Raw genomic sequence first — 23410 nt, forward strand, 5'->3', positions numbered from 1 at the left:
GCTAAAAATGATTTGTGGTACTAACAATAGTAGCTAGCCAGTTAGCTCTATTGACTTACAACCTACACACACACACTAAAGTGGGTATTGTAGGCAGGTAACCATGCCAAAATTAACACAGCATGTATTTATTAATGTATCAAGATAAATTGTAGTCATGCAACAAATGAGATGTGAATAGGCTAAATTTAAGCCGAAGTGTATATTCTCTTGCTTCAGCTCAAATAATGGCCGCCATTGATTTCAAGACATTTTTTAGGTGGTTGTGTCAAATTGATTAGCATACTTTCCATTGAAGCTTGCATCGATACATGCTTCAAAATATGTACAAATGGAGTACGCATTTGAGAAGTGCCCTACGTACTCCGTTTCACATACTTTAATTTGGACTCATACTCCGACCCTCTCGTTCTCCAATTTGCATGCTTGGAGCCTGGTAGTATGCATTTTGAGAAACACCCAATGTGTTGATTAGATAGTAGTTGGGAGCTTGTGGTTTCTGATACTTGTGAGATTTGTTTATGACAGTTTTCGGTGCAACACTTGAAAATGGAATGTACTTTCAGAATTGTTTGGCGACCTAGTCATAGGTGTGCTGCAAGCCACTGGTACCTCACAATTGACCTGTTAGAGACCCATGTTCTATAGTAAGTGCTACATATGATCGAGGGATACTACAGTGTGTAGTATAGTATACTACAGTTAACTACAGAATTATATAGTAAGTACTGTAGTATTCTATAGTAAACTGTAGTGTTTTTTCATGTGGGTGGGCTCAACGTGGCTTCCTCAGCAGTTACATGTGCCAGGCAGCCTCTCCAAGCTGAGGGCCAGGAAGTGTATGGGAAATGCTAATGAGCTGTCCACACAAGGCTGGCCAGGGACATGAGACACACACACACATCGGGAGAGACTCTCTTTGGCATGGCTTCCTTCGATTGTGTTTGATGAGGCTCTCTCAGAAGCACACATTCCTCTTTCATGCCTTCATCTGAGTATGGAGCTTATTGGTGATGAAACAGACTACATACCTGTGACAAACGTGATTCATCAAATAAGGACGTGGTAAAATGTGAGCCTTTATGTCAGGTGTGTGCGTACTGGTAGTGAAGTCAGGTGCAGAGAGTTGTGAACAGGCGCACACTTTATTGAGGCAGGAGAAACCAACAGACTGCATCAAAACCTCCAGCCCATAGACAAAAGTGCAAAACGAGCAAAACAGTCACAATAATTTGTTTAACAAAAAACATCTTCGTAAACATCACGGTATAAGCAAACCAGTCTGGCGCGTCACAAATTAACACGTAACACAAACAATTTCACACAAAGACATGAGCGGGAACAGAGGAATAAATACATGCAGTGTGATTGGGGAATGAAAACCAGGTGTGCAGGAAACAAGACAAAACAAAGGGATCACTGAAAAATGGAGTGGCGATGGCTAGAAAGCCAGTGACGTCGACCACCGAACGCCGCCTGAACAAGAAGAGGAGCCGACTTCGGCGGAAGTCATGACACTTTAAGACGTGAGACTTGTGGAATATGATGAAAATATTTTCAGCAATAAGAGTATGGATCATTCAAAACTTGAAAATAATTAAGAAAAAGCCAGATTCATCTATTAACCCTGCACAAAGCAAAACCAATATAAATATTGTCAAAAGTAAAATCAGCATCTTTCAGTAAAACTATCAGTAAACTATTTTTGTACTCTTCTTGCTTCAGGGCTGAGCTCCTCATTAGCAGGCAAAGATCCATGGTTATAGAGATGCTCTAAAAAGCCTTGTATTATTCATTATGCTTTCCCAGGTGTTACTCCACATGCGTACATTGAACTGTTTAAGTAAGAATAAAGGCTAAATGATCAAACCAACCCTCACTTTCATTACACATTGGCAGTATTATTGGTTTTGCTATCCTCCATGTGCACAGCCATGTAAGTTAATTGAGATTTACAACCACTGGTTCAGGTACAAACAAAAATAAAAACTACCTCGGATAGTTAACTGCTTTGTTAGAAAATAGAGGGAACCCAGACAACTGCTGCCTACAACTGCAGAATTCCCCTAGATCCTTTTCCAAATGGAACATTTTTCTGTTTGATATTATCACTGATCTCAGAGCTGTTGGAGTCTCCAGGGAGGGCTCTGTGGTGACACTAGTGATTTCAGGCCTATTTGCTTTGAGCCTTACAAATGGGAGGGCCAGTGGGCTGCTCTCCTTGGGATTTAGAGCCAGTAGGCAGAACTGGAGGGCTGTCTTTGTGATCACAGCAACCACCCAAACAGTATATTTTGTGACCATGAGGCCTCATTATACTGTGCTTACATTTAATTATGGTCTCATAATTGCTTACTTCCACATCGGACACTACTGCATCTTGTTGATGTTTAGTGCAATGATATTACTAAGAAAGGCAAACCTTTCCACAGGTGGGGAATACCTTTATTCATATGTATCAAAGCAAATGCTAAAGAATATGAAAGCTGAGCTTAAAGGACATTTTGCAATGACATTTAAAATCAATGGCAAAAAAACGTTGCTTCCATGTGCATCCTGTTTAAAGAGAACTAGACCAGAGGCATGCATTTCTTGTCAGGGTGAGGTCAGCCCTCTATATACACTGGGTTTGTGTTTGTGGATATTTATATTGCCTCAGAGAGGGTAAAGTTGGACACCCATAGGCTCTTGCAGACCGTGACAAATTCAATTTTGATCTAAAGAGTCTTCCTGAAATCAAAGTCCATGAATAGATTTGACTTATATGTCATGTTGTCAATGTAAATCTTAGTCATGTCAGTCATGTCATGAATTTAAAACCACTCCCAGTCTCCTATTGGTCCGGGCTCCATTACTCAGCTCACAACATTCAGGATGTCCACGTTCTCATATCTGCTGTTTAGTTTTGCCATAGAAGGAAACGCCTGCTACCAGTACAGACGTAGGATCTTAATTTGAGCCAGTTTGTTATAGCAGGAAAATAATCCTGCAGCAACAGGAAATGTGAATTATTATGTGGATTATAATTAACGGTGGGAATTACAAACTTCAGAAGTCTTTTTAAGCCTCAGTTCTCCTGCAATAGGGTGAACAAATTAAGATTCTATGTCTGTATGTAGTGGAGGCAGGTCAGACTGGAGGGGTGAGTCAGTCAGGCTGTGGCCTGCTCAGCTCCATGCTGTAGATGTGGCTGTGTGAGACAGGCCTCCTGCTCCTCTCCCAGACGCTGCACTGCTGAGGAGACACCTGCAGCCACATCACAGTCAGGACCTGTCACAGCCAATAATGGGTGGCATTTGGCAGAGAAGGATCATGCAATGGTGCTGTCTCTGAAAGTCATTGTGTCCTCTCGTCTCTCCGCCTACACATATGTTGACACGCATGCGCGGCCACACACGCCCACGGACGGACACGCCCACGCAGACACACTTGAACATTGTTTTTTCATTTCGATGAGTCATGTCCTGGTTCCATAGCTGAGCGGATGCTCAATGTCTCTCCTTTCCCTGTTGGACCTCACCTAAACATCAGGCCCTTTGTAAGGAGAGGAGGACTATTCCTTCTGGGCTGTCAGAGTGTGTGTGGCCAGGGCTTGGTTTAAAAAGAGCCTTTAATAATTTGTCCCTGTTTGCCAGGTTCGATTTATCCCTGTGGCAGGTTTCTTGAACCCGACTCCTCATGCTCTCACGTAAGATATCCAGCACTTTAAAAACCAGGAGCCTCGTTTCTTGCCAAGACCAAATCCTGAACATGACCAGGCCACCGCAACCAACTTCACTGTGAAACCACTGTACCTTGGAGACATGTAACACTAGCCAACATGTTCACCTAAAGTGCATTTCATTTCAACAGGGCCTGTTAGCGCATGTAAAAGAGTAGTCCTAGGGAATAGGTGCTCATGAAAGCCAGTATAATTTTTCATTTGGTCCAACTACGATGAGTGATTCATAGGAACTGCCACCCTCCCCCCCAAAAAATATTTTAACACCTTTTGTTTTTACAGATGTTGAGTGTGAAAACACCAGCAATAAATTGTTTATTTATCTTTCTGCCAATATACAGTATGATATTTATTGATTTGAAAGTAGAAAGTAGAAAGAGGGGCCTTAGCTTGATGAAACATTGGTCCAGAATATAAGGCTAGTTCATGGATCATTTGCAATGGTCTGGGTGCCCGTTGGCTCCACCGTTGGCTCTCATGACATATTTCTGAGGTCATTAAAAGTCAATGGAGCAAGGTCAGGATTCGGGATGGAGCCACCAGCTGGAATGTCGGCATCACCAAGGCCAATAAACACAGATTGTCTTTCAGAGTGTGGACTCTTTATTTGCTTTGATTGCTAAGGCCAAACTAATAACTTTGTGTAATGTAAGCAGTCAGGAACTGGAGGGTAATTAGAAAAGGTCTGTTTCTGCCTGTTAGATTTCTAGCACAACACTTGGGCCCTTAGTCTTTGGACTTTTGGCTGGGGGAATCTTGAGACCTTATACGCGTATCTAGAGAAGGAACAACATTGGGGGTGGGGGGTGGGGGTGGGGGTGGGGGGTGGGGGGTCTGAACCTCACAAGCAACTTGATGTTGTCACGACTCACAAGTGTTTGTTTAATAGCTTGGGGATAGAGTTGTTTATTTTAACCCAGGCTACAAGTCTTGCCATACTCTTGCACAATGATACTCTCTTTCGGCTTGGGGAGAAGTGTGTGCATTGAAATGGTCCTAGCAGAGTTTTGGACAGAAAGCCAAAGGCACTTTCTAATGATACAAAGACATCATTATGGGTAGGAGTTGTGCACGGTCACCCAGTACTAAGCACCCCTGTGTTTCTGCACTGCAACAGACATTGTGGAGGAAGTTGTTTTTTAATCCACTGAGCAAAAAGCACATCTTCCAAGTTTTCCCCCTAGATTCCAACAATCTTTCAACCAAATAAAATGCTGAAGGACAGCAATCAACACTCAATATATCGGCACAACAACAAACCAGCCTAAAGAAATATCTGAACTTGAATCCAACCCTGCCACCGTATTCCATGACCAAAACAGTCTACTATTTTAACACTGCCAATTCTAGTCTGCATAGGACACATTGGTTGCCATGGATAGGGAAACAAAATTGGGGTCACATACACACATGCTTTGTTTTTGTTTTTGACCAAAAGGGTAGATAGAGTAATCCATAAACATAATTTATAATGATGTTCCAAAAACCAAAACCTAGCCTACGGACAGGGTTATTTAGGTTACTTTCTAAATGTTTTTTATTTATATATTTTTGATTTATTTCACCTTTATTTAACCAGGTAGGCCAGTTGAGAGCAACTGACCTGGCCAAGATAAAGGAAAGCGACAAAAACAACAACACTGAGGTAAGGAAATAAATATGCAATAGTGGCAAAATAATTACAATTTAGAATTAACACTGGAGTGATGGATGTGCAAAAAAAACAATATGGGGATGAGGTAGTTGGGTGTGCTATTTACAGATGGGCTGTGTACATATACAGTGATCGGTAATCTGCTTTGACAGCTGATGCTTTAAATTAGTGAGGGAGATATAAGATATATATATAAGTCTCCAGCTTCAGTGATTTTTGCAATTCGTTCCAGTCATTGGCTGCAGAGAACTGGAAGTAAAGGAGGCCAAAAGTAGGTGTTGGCTTTGGGGATAACCAGTGAAATAAACCTGCTGGAGCGCATGCTACTGGTGGGTGTTGCTATGAGACCAGTGAGCTGAGATAAGGCGGGGCTTTACCTAGCAAAGACTTATAGATGACCTGGAGCCAGTTGGTTTGGCGACGAATATGTAGCGAGGGCTACGCAATCTGTTTCTAGTTGCAGTTGCTTGATAAAGTATTCACCCCCTTGGCATTTTTCCTATGTTGTTGCCTTACAACCTGGAAATAAAATGTTTTTTGGGGGGTTTGTATCAGTTGATTTACACAACTGCCTACCACTTTAAAATGCAAAATATTTTTTATTGTGAAGCAAACAAGAAATAGGACAAAACACAGAACTTGAATGTGCATAACTATTCACCCCCCCAAAGTCAATACTTTGTAGAGACACCTTTTCAGCAATTACAGCTGCAAGTCTCTTGGGGAGTGTCTATAAGCTTGGCACATCTAGACATTGGGATTTCCCCCCATTCTTCAAGGCAAAACTGCTCCTCCATTCCAATCTCAAATCTCTGGAAGACTGAAATAGGTTTCCCTCAAGAATTTCCTTGTATTTAGCGCCATCCATCATTCCTTCAATTCTGACCAGTTTCCCAGTCCCTGCCGATGAAAACATCCCCACAGCATTTTGCTGCCTTCACCATGCTTCACTGTGGGGATGTTGTTCTCAGGGTGATGGGAGGTGTTGGGTTTGCGCCAGACATAGCATTTTCCTTGATGGCCAAAAAGCTACATTTTAGTCTCATCTGACCAAAGTACCCCCTTCCATATGTTTGGGGAGTCTCCCACATGTTTTTTGGCGAACACAAAACATGTTTGCTTATTTTTTCTTTAAGCAATGGCTTTTTTTCTGTCCACTCTTCCGTAAAGCCCAGCTCTGTGGAGTGTATGGCTTAAAATAGTCGTATGGACAGACACTCCAATCTCCGCTGTGGAGCTTTGCAGCTCCTTCAGGGTTATCTTTGTTGTCTCTTTGATTAATGCCCTCCTTGCCTGGTCCTTGAGTTTTGGTGAGCGGCCCTCTCTTGGCAGGTGTGTTGTGGTGCCATATTCTTTCCATTTTATAATTATGGATTTAATGGTGCTCTGTGGGATGTTCAAAGTTTCAGATATTTTTTAATCATCTTACCCTGATCTGCACTTCTCCACAGCTTTGCCCCTGACCTGTTTGGAGAGCTCCTTGGTCTTCATGATGCCTATTGCTTGGTGGTGTCCCTTGCTTAGTGGTGTTGCAGACCCTGGGGCCTTTCAGAACATGTGTATATATACTGAGATCATGTGACAGATCATGTGACACTTAAATAAGTCCACCTGTGTGCATTCTAACGAATTATGTGACTTCTGAAGGTAATTGGGTGCAGCAGATCTTATTTAGGGGCTTCATAGCAAAGTGGGTGAATAGATGTGTTTACGGCTCTCATTTGTGGAATGAGCGGACCAAGGTGCAGCGTCGTAGGCCTACATCGTTGTTATTATTAATGACACCAAAAGCAAAATGACAACGACAAAAATGAAAGCGCACAGTTCTGTAAGGCAAAATAAACTACAAAGAAAACAAGATCCCACAAACCCCAAAAGGAAAAGAAAACCAATGAAGAGATATATTTACATTACAAAAACTAAAGTCTGTCACATTTCCAGTCATTCCAAGTAATTAAATACCCTGGAAATATACTGTAGATTAATCAAATTGTTTTACCTGAACAAACCCCCAAAACAAAAAACTTATTAGTCTACTCTGTTGTTTATGTTTTTGTTGTCATGGAAGATTGATCGGGCTCATTGCTTCAAAACATTATTGAAAAAGATTTCTGCTCCCATTGAATGGTATGCTTTGAGCATTACCGAAAAGTGCTATTTGCAAAACGTGAAAAAGGAATGCCATATGCTGCATTTAGGCACATTGTTTAAGTTTTTGTTTGTGACATCATAGAATACGGAATTGGAATAATGAATACATTTTTTGGGATCTCTATGGGTGACACTTTGATATTTCGATAATTTGCCTATCAAAAGTGTACGATTTTGTCCGTTAGATATTTCGATTTTTTGTGAATCAGTACCAATTGGATTAGAATGGAGCACAACACCACGGAACTCCCTCAAACTTGTATTCTATAGGCTGAGATCCCCCCCTATGCAGCAATTGCAAGAGCACAATTTTGACTGGCTGTCCATGGGTTGCACAAACCATTATTGATAGGTAGCTTAGCCTACACTACTTTAAATCCAACATGATTGGGTTAAAATACACCTATACATTTGTGAATAGCCATCCACAACCACCGCAATCCTTAAGGCTTGAATAATTGAGAGAAGCTGTGTGATTCACATACACTACATGACCAAAAGTATGTGGAAAACCTGCTCGTCGAACATCTCATCCCAAAAATCATGGGCATTAATATGGAGTTGGTCCCCCCTTTGCTGCCACAACAGCCTCCACTCTTCTGGGAAGGCTTTCCACTAGACTTGCTTCCATTAAGCCACAAGAGCATTAGTGAGGTTGGGCAATCTCGACAAACCATTTTTGTATGGACCTCACTTTGTGCATGGGGTCATCGTCATGCTGAAACAGGAAAGGGCCTTTCTCAAATTGTTGCCAAAAAGTTGAAAGCACAGAATCATCTACAATGTTAAGATTTCCCTTCACTGGAACTGAGAGGCCTAGCCCGAACCATGAAAAACAGCTCCAGACTAGATGTCGACTGATTAATCGGAATGGCAGATTAATTAGGGCCGATTAATTAGTGCCTATTTCAAGTTTTCATAACAATCAGTAATTGGTATTTTTGGACACCGATTGTGGCTTTTTTTATACCTTTATTTAACTAGACAAGTCAGTTAAGAACACATTCTTATTTTCAATGATGGCCAAGGAACAGTGGGTTAACTGCCTTGTTCAGCGGCAGAACAACATATTTTTACCTTGTCAGCTCAGGGATTCGTTTTTGCAACCTTCCGGTTACTAGTTCAATGCTCTAACCACCTGCCTTACATTGCACTCCACGAGGAGCCTGCGTGGTTGGCTGACTACCCGCGAGGGCAGCAAGAAGCCAAGGTAAGTTGCTAGCTAGCATTAAACTTATCTTTTAAAAAACAGTCAATCTTAACATAATCACTAGTCACATGGTTGATGATATTACTAGTTTATCTAGCGTGTCCTGCATTGCGTATAATCGATGCGGTGCCTGTTAATTACTCATTGAATCACAGTCTGCTTCGCCAAACGAGTGATGATTTAGTAAGTGCATTCGTGAAAAAAGCACTGTTGTTGCACCGATGTGTACCTAACCATAAACATCAATGCCTTTCTTTAAAATCAATACACAAGTATATATTTTTAAACCTGCATATTTAGTTAATATTGCCTGCTAACATGAATTTCTTATAACTAGGAAAATTGTGTCACTTCTCTTGCGTTCCGTGCAAGCAGTCAGGGTATATGCAGCAGTTTGGGCCGCCTGGCTCGTTGCGAACTGTGTGAAGACCATTTATTCTTAACAAAGACCGTAATTAATTTGCCAAAATTTTACATAATTATGACATAAGATTGAAGGTTGTACAATGTAACAGCAATATTTAGACTAAGGGATGCCACCCGTTAGATAAAATACTGAAACGTTTTGTTTTCGAAATGATAGTTTCCAGATTCGACCATATCAATGACCAAAGGCTCGCATTTCTGTGTGTTATTATGTTATAATTAAGTCTATGATTTGATATTTGATAGAACAGTCTGACTGAGCGATGGTAGGCAGCAGCAGGCTCATTAGCATTCATTCAAACAGCACTTCAAACATCTCTTTCATGCATTTTCCAGCAGCTCTTCACTGTGCTTCAAGCATTGAGCTGTTTATGACTTCAAGCCTATCAACTCCAGAGATTAGGCTGGTGTAACCGATGTGAAATGGCTAGCTAGTTAGCAAGGTGTGCGCTAATAGCGTTTCAATCGGTGACGTCACTTGCTCTGAGACATCCAATAGTCAAAGGTATATGAAATACGGCCTCCCCGGTGGCGCAGTGGTTAAGGGCTGTGCCACCAGAGGCTCTGTTGCAACAGGTCGTGACCGGGAGGTCCGTGGGGCGATGCACAATTGGCCTAGCGTCGTCCGGGTTAGGGAGGGTTTGGCTGGTAGGGATATCCTTGTCTCATCATGCACGAGTGACGGGTCGGGCGCAGTGCGCGCTAACCAAGGTCGTCGGGTTCACGGTGTTTCCTCTGACACATTGGTGCAGCTGGCTTCCGGGTTGGATGCACGCTGTGTTAAGAAGCAGTGCAGCTTGGTTGGGTTGTGTATCGGAGGACGCATGACTTTTGACTTTCGACTCCCGTATGGGAGTTGTAGCGATGAGACAAGATTGTAGCTGCTAATAATTGGATACCACAAAATTGGGGAGAAAAAGGGGGTAAAATTTTAAAAACAAAAAATGTAAAATAGGGAGAAATATTCCTATTATAATAAGGTATAATTTTTTGACTTAATTGTTGTCCGGTACTGTATTTTTGCTAGCTTAGACAATCTAATTTAAGCACTGTCTGTCTTCACAGTAGCTTACTTGGTATGTGAACTGCTGCCTGGTCAAAACTTGCAGCTGATTGTTTACACATCAACCAGGATTAAGGGGCAGGGCAATTTCTGACTGCTCTTCGGAAAAGTTCGTTTTTTTGTAATCAGTTACTCCCCAATTCAGCCTACGGATAGCGCAGGGGTCCTAGAACTAGTTACATGGTCTATAACTTGAATGTGTGCATTTCTATTAGAAATCAGGACCGTTTTGGATGCACATGTGCGCAGGGAGACAGCAACCTTACCTTGGTAGAGGGCCAGCTTTCTCTCTCTTGACCTCTTGGTCGTCCAGTCCAAGCAGATTAGTATTTGTTGAGATGGGGACGAAACATATGTACAAAAAGGAAAAATACCAAACCCTATTCAGATCCTTTACTCAGTACTTTGTTGAAGCACCTTTTGGCAGCGATTACAGCCTTGTCTTCTTGGGTATGACGCTACAAGCTATATTTGGTGAGTTATTCCCATTACTCTCTGCAGATCCTCTCAAGCTCTTATGTGGAATGGGGAGCACTGCTGCACAGCTATTTTCAGGTCTCCAGAGATGTTCGATCAGGTTCAAGTCCAGGCTCTGGCTAGTCCCCTCAAGGACATTCAGAGACTTGTCCCGAAGCCACTCCTGCTTTGTCTTGGCTGTGTTCTTAAGGTCGTTGTCTTGTTGGAAAGTGAACCTTTGCCTCAGTCTGAGGTCCTGAGCACTCTGGAGCAGGTATTCATCAAAGATCTCTGTACTTTGCTCTGTTCATCTTTGCCTCGATCCTGATTAGTCTCCCAGTCCCTGTCGCTGAAAAACATCCTCACAGTATGATGTCTCCATCACCATTGTTCACTGTAGGGAGGGTGCCAGGTTTCCTCTAAACGTGACGCATTCAGGCCAAAGAGTTCAAACTTGGTTTCATTAGACCAGATAATCTTGTTTCACATGGTCTGAGTCCTTTAGGTGCATTTTGGCAAACTCCAAGCAGGCTGTCATGTGCCTTTTACTGTGAAGTTGCCTCCGTCTGGCCACTCTATCATAAAGGCCGGATTGGTGGAATGCTGCAGAGATGGTTGTCCTTTTGGAAGGTTTTCCCATCTCCACAGAGGAACTCTAGAGCTCTGTCAGAGTGACCATCGGGTTCTTGGTCACCTCCCTCCCTGTCCAAGGCCCTTCTCCCTCGATTGGTGTTTCAACTTCTTCCATTTCAGAATGATGGATGCCACTGTGTTCTTAGACCTTTAATGCTGCAGAATATTTTTTTTTTTTTTTTGCCCTTTAGATCTGTGCCGACACAATCCTGTCTCAGAGCTCTATGGACAATTATTTCAACCTCATGGCTTGTTTTTTTTCTCTGACATGCACTGTCAACTGTGAGACCTTATATTGTATGTGTGTGTGTGTGTACATTTCCAAATCATGTCCAATCAATTGATTTTACCACAGAGGGACTCCAAAGTTGTAGAAACAGCTCAAGGATTATTAATGGAAACCGTATACACCTGAGCTCAATTTCAAGTCTCATAGCAAAGGGTTTGAATACTTATGTAAATAAGAGATCAGTTAAAAACATGTTTTATACATTTGCAAACATGTCTAAACCTGCTTTCACTTTGTCATTATGGGGTATTGTGTGTGTGTGTGTATTGCATTTTTAAAAATCCATTTTAGAATAAGGCTAACGTAACAGTGGAACAAGTCAAGGGGTCTGAATATTTTCAGAAGGCACTGTATTGCTATCATTGTCTGTACCTAAATGACAGCTACTTGTATACTGAATGAGAGAAACATATGTGAATTTGTTTTTTGTGTTCTTTTTATATGCTGCCCCAGGAATTAAAGGGAGACTGGGACAAAGAAAACAAAGTTGGAGTGTTTTTATCCCTCAGTTTTCCTACTACAGTGTAAATGAGTCTATTGTACTGTATCCCTGAACCCTTCTCATTACTTCAGCGAGGACATCATTTCCTCCTCAATGTATGCTTTGGCCATTAAAAATAACTCTACATGATATCTGGGATATTACATCCGGGACTCTGAGGTGTGGTTGTTAGCACAGCTGATGTCTAATATCTTAGAGCACCCTAGGACCAGGACTGGTCTGTCTGCAGCTGGCTATGGTTTATCTTTAGATAGTAAAGGGAACAACAGAACTGGCTAAAGTGACTGTATATTTTTAAAAGGCCTCCCAACCACCCCTCACTCATCACTAGGCACCATAGGCCAGGATGGACACATAGTGGGAGCTCTTAAGTTCTCCACTCCCATAGGTTAACTTGTGTTTATTTACTAGTCTGACATGAGAGAGGCAACGATGGGCCTCTCCTCCTCCTTATCCCCGAGACATGGCCTGAGACGCTAGGGTTCTTGTTTGACAGTGAAGTAACACAGGAAACGCCCGTGGTATGTCTGCAGGACATTTGCACCACATCCCTGATAAGTCTAAACAAAAAGCTGTTTATACGAGAGTCCTTGCAACCTTGCACTGTGTCCTGTCCTGTTATAGCCTGTTCTATTCCACCACCAGAGGGAACTGTGCCTTGCTTTACATTAACTTTATCTGAGTCAGCATGTTGGACAGTCAGCTACTGACCGAATTCCCACGGCAATGTACTATATATCCACCTCCCATACAGAATCTTAAATGTCTGATGTATTTATTCATACTATTTCATCCTTCCACAAGATATAGTCCCGTCACACATCTAGGGTTGCTACCCAAGCCGGTTGGTCGTTTGTTCTATCGGTTCGGTTGCTAGAGACGCAACCTAGTCTTTCAGTCTTTTTGTTCTGTATCTATGGACGCAACCTTGTCGTTCATTCTAAATGTTCCATTGCCATATTGCCTGGCAATGTTCTTATCCCTTGCTTGCTAGCTAGCCAACTACTGCTAACTTAGTCACATCAAAAAGTGCAGCCAGAATAACAGCAAAGTAGCCGAATTTGCATTTGCTATATTTGTTTTCCACCTACATTTATTTGGATACATCCATAACAATGAGGTAATGAGATGCGATTTTTCCTGGCATAGAACATTTGCTCACTCGCCAGGACACTGTTGTTCAGAGGAGCTAGCCAACAACACAGCTAACACAATCACTTCAAAAATAAGCTGGAAAGACTGCAAACTAGCTGCACTCTTTTTCAATTGACATTTCTTTGTATATATCCATAACAATTATTGATGAATTTGACTGGATGAGAAACACTGCCTGCATGTCTGTCTCATCCTGACTCCCGACACGTTCATTACTATGGGACAGCTGGATATCAAAGTTGAATATTAATACAATGTTACAAATGCCGGAGACACAGACAGAAAGGTTTCTACAAATATTCACTGTTGAAAACTAAATTTTAGTCTAAAAGAAATGTGAGATAGTCTAGATGCTTTTTATAGTTTATAAATTGCTTGGCTTGGCTGATGAGACAGTGGATTGCGCAGCCAGAGTAAATATGCATTTTACAAATACATATACTGAACAAAAATATAAATGCAAAATGTAAAGTGTTGGTCCCATGTTTCATGACCTGAAATAAAATATCCCAGAAATGTTCCATTACGCACAAAAAGCTTATTTCTCTTTTATATTTATTTTACCAGGTAAGTTGACTGAGAACACATTCTCATTTACAGCAACGACCTGGGGAATAGTTACAGGGGAGAGGAGGGGGATGAATGAGCCACTTGTAAGATGGGGATGATTAGGATCTCTGATCCCTGTTAGTGAGCATCTCATCCTTTGCTTAGATAATCTGGCAGGTGTGGCATAATAGGAAGCTAATTAAACAGCATTATCATTACACAGGTGTTGGGGACAATGAAAGTTCGCTCCAATAATGGCGCAGGAAAGGATGGCTGCTGTTTTACGGGATCCTAACCAACTGTCCTATTTTGTTAGTTTTTTAGCATTGTTTGTAACTCATTTTGTACATAATGTTGCAGCTACTGTCTCTTATGACCAAAATGAGCTTTTGGACTTTAGAACAGCGATTACTCACCTTGAACTGAATTGAATCTGCGTGAAGAAAAGACAGAGAAAAAAAGGGAGGAGGGTGGGTGCCTTGTTAACCACCCCTACCCTCCGTATTATTGGCCAATGTGCAATCGTTGGAAAACAAAACTGGTCGATGTACATGATAACACAGATAATATAGAGCTGGCTGGCTTCTCCGTGCATCGGCAGGACAGAGCAGTTATGTCTGGTGAGACGAGTGGTGAGGGTGTGTGTCTATTTGTCAATAACTGCTGGTTTGTGATGTCTAGTATTAAAGAAGTCTCGAGGTATTACTCGCCTGATGTAGAATACCTCATGATAAGCTGTAGACTACACTATCTACCAAGAGAGTTCTCATTTATATGATTTGTAGCCGTCTATTTACCACCACAAACCGACGCTGCGACTAAGACCGTACTCAACAAGCTGTATAGTGCCATAAGCAAACAAGAAAATGCTCATCCAAAAGTGGCGCTCCTAGTGGCTGGGGACTTTAATGCAGGCAAACTTAAATCCATTTAACCTAATTTCTCCCAGTATGTCACATGTGCAACCGGAGAAAAAACAAATCTCGACCACCTTTATTCCACACACAAAGACACAGAAAAAGCTCTCCCTCACCCTCAATTTGGAAAATCTGACCATAATTCTATACTCCGGACACCTGCTTACAAGCAAAAACAAAGGCAGAAAACCCCAGTGACTCGCTCAATACGGAAGTTGTCAGATGACACAGATGCTACGCTACATGACTGCTTTGCTAACACAGACTGGAATATGTTCCGAGATTAATTTAGTGGCATTGAGGAGTACACTACCGGTCAAACGTTTTAGAACGCCTACTCAATCAAGGGTTTTTCTTTATTTTTACTATTTTCTACATTGTATAATAATAGGGAAGACATCAAAACTATGAAATAACACATATGGAATCATGTAGTAACCAAAAAAGTGTTAAACAAATCAAAATATATGTTATATTTGAGATTCTTCAAATAGCCACACTTCCTTGATGACAGCTTTGCACACGCTTGGCATTCTCTCAACCAGCTTCATGAGGTAGTCACCCGGAATGCATTTCAATTAACAGGTGTGCCTTGTGGAATTTCTTTCCTTCTTAATGGTTTTGAGCCAATCAGTTGTGGTGTGACAAGGTATACAGAAGATTTGGTAAAAGACCAAGTCCATATTATGGCAAGAACAGCTCAAATAAGCAAAGAGAAACAAATGTCCATTATTACTTTAAGACATGAAGGTCAGTCAATACGGAATATTTCAAGAACTTTGAAAGTTTCTTCAAGTGCAATCACAAAAACCTATGATGAAACTGCTCTCATGAGGACCACCACAGGAATGGAAGACCCAGAGTTACCTCTGCTGCAGAGGATAAGTTCATTCGAGTTACCAGCCTCAGAAATTGCAACCCAAATAAATATTTCACAGAGTTCAAGTAACAGACACATTCCAACATTAACTGTTCAGAGGAGACTGCATGAATCAGGCCTTCATGGTCGAATATTTGCAAAGAAACCACTACTAAAGGACACCAATAATAAGAAGAGACTTGCTTGGGCCAAGAAACACGAGCAATGGACATTAGACTGATGGAAATTTGTCCATTGGTCGGATGAGTCCAAATTCGAGATTTTTGGTTCCAACCACCGTGTCTTTGTAAGATGCGGTGTGGGCGAACGGATAATCTCTGCATGTGTATTTCCCCTGTAAGGCATGGAGGTGGTGTTATGGTGTGGGGATGCTTTGCTGGTGACACTGTGATTTATTTAGAATTCAAGGCACACTTAACCAGCACAGCTACCACAGCATTTTGTAGCGATACGCCATCCAACCTAGTTTGGGCTTAGTGGGACTATCATTTGTTTTTCAACAGGACAATGGCCCAACACATGTGGGAACTCCTTCAAGACTGATGGAAAAGCATTCCAGGTGAAGCTGGTTGAGAGAATGCCAACAGTGTGCAAAGCTGTCATCAAGGCATAGGGTGACTATTTGAAGAATCTGAAATATAACATATATTTTGACTTATTTAACACTTTCTTGGATACTACATGATTCCATGTGTTATTTCATAAACTCAGCAAAAAAAGAAACATTCCTTTTTCAAAGATACGTCGTAAAAATCCTTGTAAAGGGTTTAAACACTGTTTCCCATGCTTTGTTCAATGAACCATAAACAATTAATGAACATGCACCTGTGGAACAGTCATTAAGACACTAATAGTTTATAGACGGTAGGCAATTAAGGCCACAGTTATGAAAGCTTAGGACACTAAAGAGGCCTTTCTACTGACTCTGAAAAACATCAAAAGAAAGATGCCTAGGGTCCCTGCTCATCTGTGTGAACGTGCCTTAGGCATGCTGCAAGGAGGCATGAGGACCGCAGATGTGGCCAGTGCAATAAATTGCAATGTCCGTACTGTGAGACGCATAAGACAGTACTACAAGGAGACAGGAAAGACAGCTGACCATCCTCGCAGTGGCAGACCACATGTAGCAACACCTGCACAGGATCGGTACATCCGAACATCACACCTGCGGGACAGGTACAGGATGGCAACAACAACTGCCTGAGTTACACCAGGAACGCACAATCCCTCCATCAGTGCTCAGACTGTCCGCAATAGGCTGATTATAGGCCTGTTGTAAGGCAGGTCCTCACCAAACATCACCGGCAACAATGTCGCCTATGGGAACAAACCCACCATTGCTGGAACAGACAGGACTGGCAAAAAGTGCTCTTCCCTGACAAGTCGCAGTTGTGTCTCACCAGGGGTTTTGGTCGGATTCCGTTTATCGTCGAAGGAATGAGCTTTACACTGAGGCCTGTACTCTGGAGCGGGATCGATCTGAAGGTGGAGGGTCCGATTTCCTGCAAGATAGGAATGTCAGTGTTCTGCAATGGCCAGCGAAGAGCCCGGATCTCAATCCCATTGAGCATGTCTGGGACCTGTTGGATCGGAGGGTGAGGGCTAGGGCCATTCCCCCAGAAATGTCCAGGAACTTGCAGGTGCCTTGGTGGAAGAGTGGGGTAACATCTCACAGCAAGAACGGTCAAATCTGGTGCAGTCCACGAGGAGGAGATGCATTGCAGTACTTAATGCAGCTGGTGGCCACACCAGATACTGACAGTTACTTTTGATTTTGACCCCCCCCCCTTTGTTCAGGGACACATTATTCAATTTCTGTTAGTCACATGTCTGTGGAACCTGTTAAGTTTATGTCTCAGGGGTTGAATCTTGTTATGTTCATACAAATATTTACACATGTTAAGTTTGCTGAAAATAAATGCAGTTGACAGTGAGAGGATGTTTCTTTTTTTCTGAATTTAGTTTTGGATATCTTCACTATTATTCTACAATCTCCAAATAGTAAAAATAAGGAAAAACCTTTGAATGAGTAGGTGTTCTAAAACTTTTGACCGGTAGTGTCAGTCATCGGTTCATCAATAAGTGCATCGACAACGTCGTACCCACAGAAGCCATGGATTACAGGCAACATCCGCACCGAGTTTAAGGCTAGTCCTGCTGCTTTCAAGGAGAGGGACACTAATCTAGACACTTAAAAGAAATCCCGCTATGCACTCAGACAAACCATCAAACAGGCAAAGCGTCAATACAGGGCTAAGATTGAATCCTATTACACCGGCTCTGACTCTTATCGGATGTGGCAGGGCTTAAAATCTATTACGGATTACAAAAGGAAACCCAGCCGCGAGCATACTAGACCAGCTAAATGCCTTTTATGCTCACTTCAAGGTAAGCAACACTGAAGCATGCATGAGAGCACCAGCTGTTCCGGACGACTGTGTGATCAGGTCTCCATAGCCGATGTGAATAAGATCTTTAATCAGGTCAACATTCACAAAGCCGCGGGGCCAGACGGATAACAAAGACGTGTACTCAAAGCTTGCACGGACCAACTGGCAAGTGTCTTCACTGACATTTTCAACCTCTCCCTGACCATGTCTGTAATACCTACATGTTTAGTACCCCCTGTACATAGCCTCATCATTGTTATGGAATTTTTTAATTGATTCAATTTATTTAGTAAATATTTTTCTTAACTCTATATATTGAACTGCAATGTTGCTTAAGGGCTTGTAAGTAAGCATTTTACGGTAAGGGTGAAATGTGCAGTTTTGTAACACAACACAATGACACAGATGTCTCAAGTTTTGAGGGAGCGTGCAATTGGTATGTCGACTGCAGGAATGTCCACCAGAGCTGTTGCCAGAGGATTTAATGTTCATTTCTCTACCATAAGCTTCCTCTAATGTTGTTTTAGAGAATTTGGCAGTATGTCCAACCGGCCTCCCAACCGCAGACCATGTGCAGCCACACCAGCCCAGGACCTCCACTTCCAGCTTCTTCACCTGCGGGATCATCTAAGACCAGCCACGCACCCGGACAGCTGATGAAACACAACTAAAGAATTTCTGCACAAACTGTCAGAAACCTTCTTAGGGAAGCTCATCTGTGTGCTTGTCGTCCTCACCAGGGTTTTGACCTGACTGCAGTTCGGCGTCATAACCTACTTCAGTGGGCAAATACTCACCTTTGACGGGCACTGGCACGCTGAAGAAGTGTGCTCTTCACGGATGAATCCCAGCATCAACTGTTCCAGGCAGATGAGAGATGGCGTGTGTCAACGTTGTGAACAGAGTGCCCCATGGTGCCGGTGGGGTTATGGTATAGGCAGGTATAAGCTATGGACAATGAACACAATTGCATTTTATCGATGGCAAATTCAATGCACAGAGATACCGTAACGACATTGTGAGGCCCATTGTCGTGCCATTCATCTGCCGCCATCACCTCATGTTTCAGCATGATAATGCACCGCCCCATGTTGCAAGGATCTGTACACAATTCCTGGAAGCTGAAAATGTCCCAGATCTTCTGTGGCCTGCGTACATTGAGCATGTATAGGATGCTCTGGATCCACGTGCTCGACAGCGTGTTCCAGTTCATGCCAATATATGTCAACTTCGCAGAGCCATTTAAGAGGAGTGGGACAGCATTCTATAGGACACAATCAACACCTTGATCAACTATTCGAAGGAGATGTGTCGCGCTGCATGAGGCAAATGGTGGTCATACCAGATCCACTCCCATACTTATTTTTTAAGATATTTGTGACTAACGGATGCATATCTGTATTCCCAGTCATGTGAAATCCATATATCAGGGCCGAATGAATTTATTTATTTTTCTTTACATGAACTGTAACTCAGTAAAACCTTTGACATTGTTGCATATTGCGTTTATATTTTTGTTCAGTGTAGTTGATTTGAGATTATATTGTTACTGTCCACTATATTAATTCACCGAGGAACTCTCCTCTCCAACTCAGAGTATGGACTCAGTAAACTAAGCACTGTGGAGAAACTATAACCTACTTTAATCTCACCCTAACCCTCGTCCCAGGAGAGGCTAACAGCCCAGATAGAAAGATCAAATGTTTAACCTGGAGGGACAGGTTTTGGTAACGCATACTAGAAACAGATGTTTTCAGACCAATTCTGCCGTCTTTTAATAAAACATACATATATTAACTCAAGCCAAGATCTAAATATAAAACAATCATTGGACTAGGATTTGTATAAGTATATAGTGTGACACAAATGTTAACAGGAAATACTGACCATAGACACACAAAAAAACACACCCTACCCTCTAAGGTTGTTTAAGGACAATACCAAAGTCCATAAATGGAGTAGTTCATTTATACAAGTTGGATATAATTATTCATTTCTTTACAGAATATTGCAAAGTGCTGAGGTCATCTGACTCAAATTTCTGTAAGTCTGTACTAGCAGAATTATTGAGCAAAATCGTTATTGAATGTACAGTAATCTGATCTCCAACTGTAATAGAAGATGCTGTGCAGGTTCAGATGACCATCACTAATGTTTACACTAAGACTGCTCTTGGGTTCCTTCTCACGATCCATAAAGATGAGAGGGAATAGGTTAAAGACAATCTCCCTATGCTGCATAGGCATGTGTAATTTTAAAAAACTATGCTCATGGGTTACATATGCTGAATAATACAGACTGCGGTCAAATGTTTGAGGACTTAATGATGAAAGTAATACTGCCCAGGAAGAAACCACCAAATTAAGAAACACATTCACGGGTTGTTTTCTTTCTAAATGAGCTATTGCAATACTATTCTGTAAGAAATATCTGAAAGCATTGGACATTTAAAACATGTAATTACAAATTGATGACTGTGAAACACAACCAATTTTTAAACTGTTGGTTATTATCTTTATGCTTAGGTTGGAATTTCATGTGAAGCTTAAACTGAGTAGAAAACTAAACAAAATATTGAATATTTAGTTTTGCTTGAACGCTGGGTATTGATCATAATTCCCAAGACATTCCTTAAAGACGCCTGCTGCTATAAATAGTTGTGAGTCAACAAAAACATTTGGTTCAAACAAACAAAAGGGTAACTAAGCCTACTATGCTTCAATCTCAATAGAACACAGCCATAATCTGTGCTCAAAATATTTTCTTTACGTTTTGAGCTGTGTCAGTTGGGAAAGGGGAGTAATGGGCGTTAATCACTGGACCCTGATTATGTGGGGTGAAGGTTCTGTGGTGACCCTGTGAACTCAGACATTCCAGATCCAGGCCTGGCCCTATGTGGCCCTAGGCCATCCGTCTAACTGGACAGAGAGAGCCGGTCAGTGCTGGGCTACAGCCTAGCGGAGGAGTGCCAGAGGTAATCCCTTCCCCCCAGTCTAGCAGTGTAAATCTGCTCAAGGCTTCACCCTGGGCATTATTTATACCCTGAACAAGTCTTTGTTCTCCTTTTTAAAGGCTGTGACTTAATATAAAGCAGATATTTAGAGAAAGCCTGCTGTTCAGGGGCTGAGATAAGCAGAGATTTATGTCGTAGTGGAGGGCAGGAGAGTTATCGCAGGGGCTTTAACGAGACCTGGAGTTGTGGATACAGGCTGAGTTCCCTCTTTGCTTTTGTATGCTAACATCACACGTGTTGGAGTAATGTGAAGGGATAAGAAAGATGTATCATACATTTCATTTCAACACAGCAATGCCTCGAGGATTATGAATTCAAACAGGATTGGTATTTCAAGCCAAAACTGTGTGGCTCTGTGTGTGTGCTGTGTGTAGTTGATGTGCGTGTAAGAGATAGTGACACATGCATGTGGTGACATTGTTATTTACAATACAGTAGGCAAAACACTTTGCCAGCTGAAGGCATTAGATGCTGAATCACTAGCCTCTGGAAATCCCCGTTGGCACATATTTAGGCTAAAACAGAAAACAGCACATTGTGTTATCATTTCCCATTCAAATCATCTATTGTTCTAGAAATGCTGGCACCTGAGATTTAGCCCGTCATATCTCCCCCACCCAGAGTTCTGATAAGATTGTGGTTAAAATAGAAAGATCACTACATGCACTGGCTCACTCACTCACTCACTCGCTCTCCTTGCAATAAAAATGCCATAACTTGACTTTCTACTTTTCAAGTGATGTACGTTTCTAACACGGTTCCCCCTCCAATGACTTGCTCTAACATATAACTGAAGCTGTATTGAAGGCAATATGTCGATGGCGACATGACATCCCACTGTGAAATTAAGATATCACTTCCTACAGTACATGTATGGCTCTGGCTCAAAAGTAGAGTATGTGTATGGCTCAAACACGTTGCAGACTCAAATAACAATAATTGTTTGTTTTGCAATGGTGTACTCGGGGGAAAACGTGCTGCTTCAATTACTTGTAAAAAAATATATAAGGAATCTTTTGACGAAAGATATTTGAGGCATAATGCTTCTATTCTCTCTACACACATGTATTAGCATGTATTTTTTTTAAATTAAGCAGACAGAGAGCTTTATTTAATCATTGAATAAATGGTCTCAGGGACTACCATGAGGCCTGTCTGTTGGCTTCACACACATGGCTAGAAAGGGAGGAGAATGTGTATTTTATGGGGTGTTTAAGGAAGTTGCATTTCCGATGGAGAGGCCATGCAGTGTTGCACTTATTCTGCTCTTCATAACAGCTATTCTGAGTGTCTAGGGATATACATAGCTATTTCTTAATGAAAACAGCTGAAACATACTGTAAAAAAAGGGGAACACACCTCATACAGTACGAAAAGCTAGAATAAAGATGTCAATGCTGTTAGTTATATGTATTAGAACTGCTCTCTTAATAGACTTATAAGTGAACCCCCTCAGAGTCCCAAAGGTCTAGTTTAATGAAGTGATTCACAGTTTAGGGAGCAAGTCAATAAATCCATCCCCAGCATTCCAGGGAAAATAGGGCAGTTCTCACTGCTCATTCATAAGCAGGGGCTTTGTCTGGCTGTTGGAGGGTCTCCTCTCAGGAAACAAAGAAGTTGGGCGCGTTGATTCATTAATAATTTAGCTAGTTTCTGGATTGACTCGACGTCCTCCAACCTTTTCATTCCGTGTGTTCTCATATAGCAGACTTGTAGCCAAAATAATGCTTTTGTGAGTTGTCAGTCTGGCATCAAGAACAGTTATGAAAGTAATACCACATGAATATTGAAATTGCTAGAGTATGAATATCTAAATATGCAGATATGTAGGATCTTGTTTTGATGGCATGAGGGATGCAGTAACTCCCAAAAAAGAATAAGTGTTGGGGGAGGGTTTGAACACCCGTCTCCTTCTAAATCTCTTATGGTTGGCAGGGTAGCCTAGTGGTTAGAGCGTTGGACTAGTGGCCGGAAGGTTGCAAGTTCAAATCCCCAAGCTGACAAGGTACAAATCTGTCGTTCTGCTCCTGAACAGGCAGTTAACCCACTGTTCCTAGGCCGTCATTGAAAATAAGAATTTGTTCTTAACTGACTTGCCTAGTAAAATAAAAAACTTTTATATTTGCATTGCCCAAAAATAAATTCCCCCAGATTATAATTGAGAAAACAGCTTCTGTACTGCAAATCAAAGTTATCATAATCAGGAGCGCCGCTCTGATTACTTTGAGGTAATCAATTTGAAAAATTTAACCCTACCCACATGAAGAAATACTGTTCCACATCTTTTATTAGAAATAAGGGAAGCACACAACAAACAATAAAGACTAAACGAAACATGACGACAATGGAGTGCTAACATACAACTACACATAAACAATATCCCACAAACACAGGAGGGATA

This window comes from Oncorhynchus gorbuscha, linkage group LG02 (genome assembly GCF_021184085.1).
Source record: "Oncorhynchus gorbuscha isolate QuinsamMale2020 ecotype Even-year linkage group LG02, OgorEven_v1.0, whole genome shotgun sequence".
Classification (NCBI taxonomy): domain Eukaryota; kingdom Metazoa; phylum Chordata; class Actinopteri; order Salmoniformes; family Salmonidae; genus Oncorhynchus; species Oncorhynchus gorbuscha.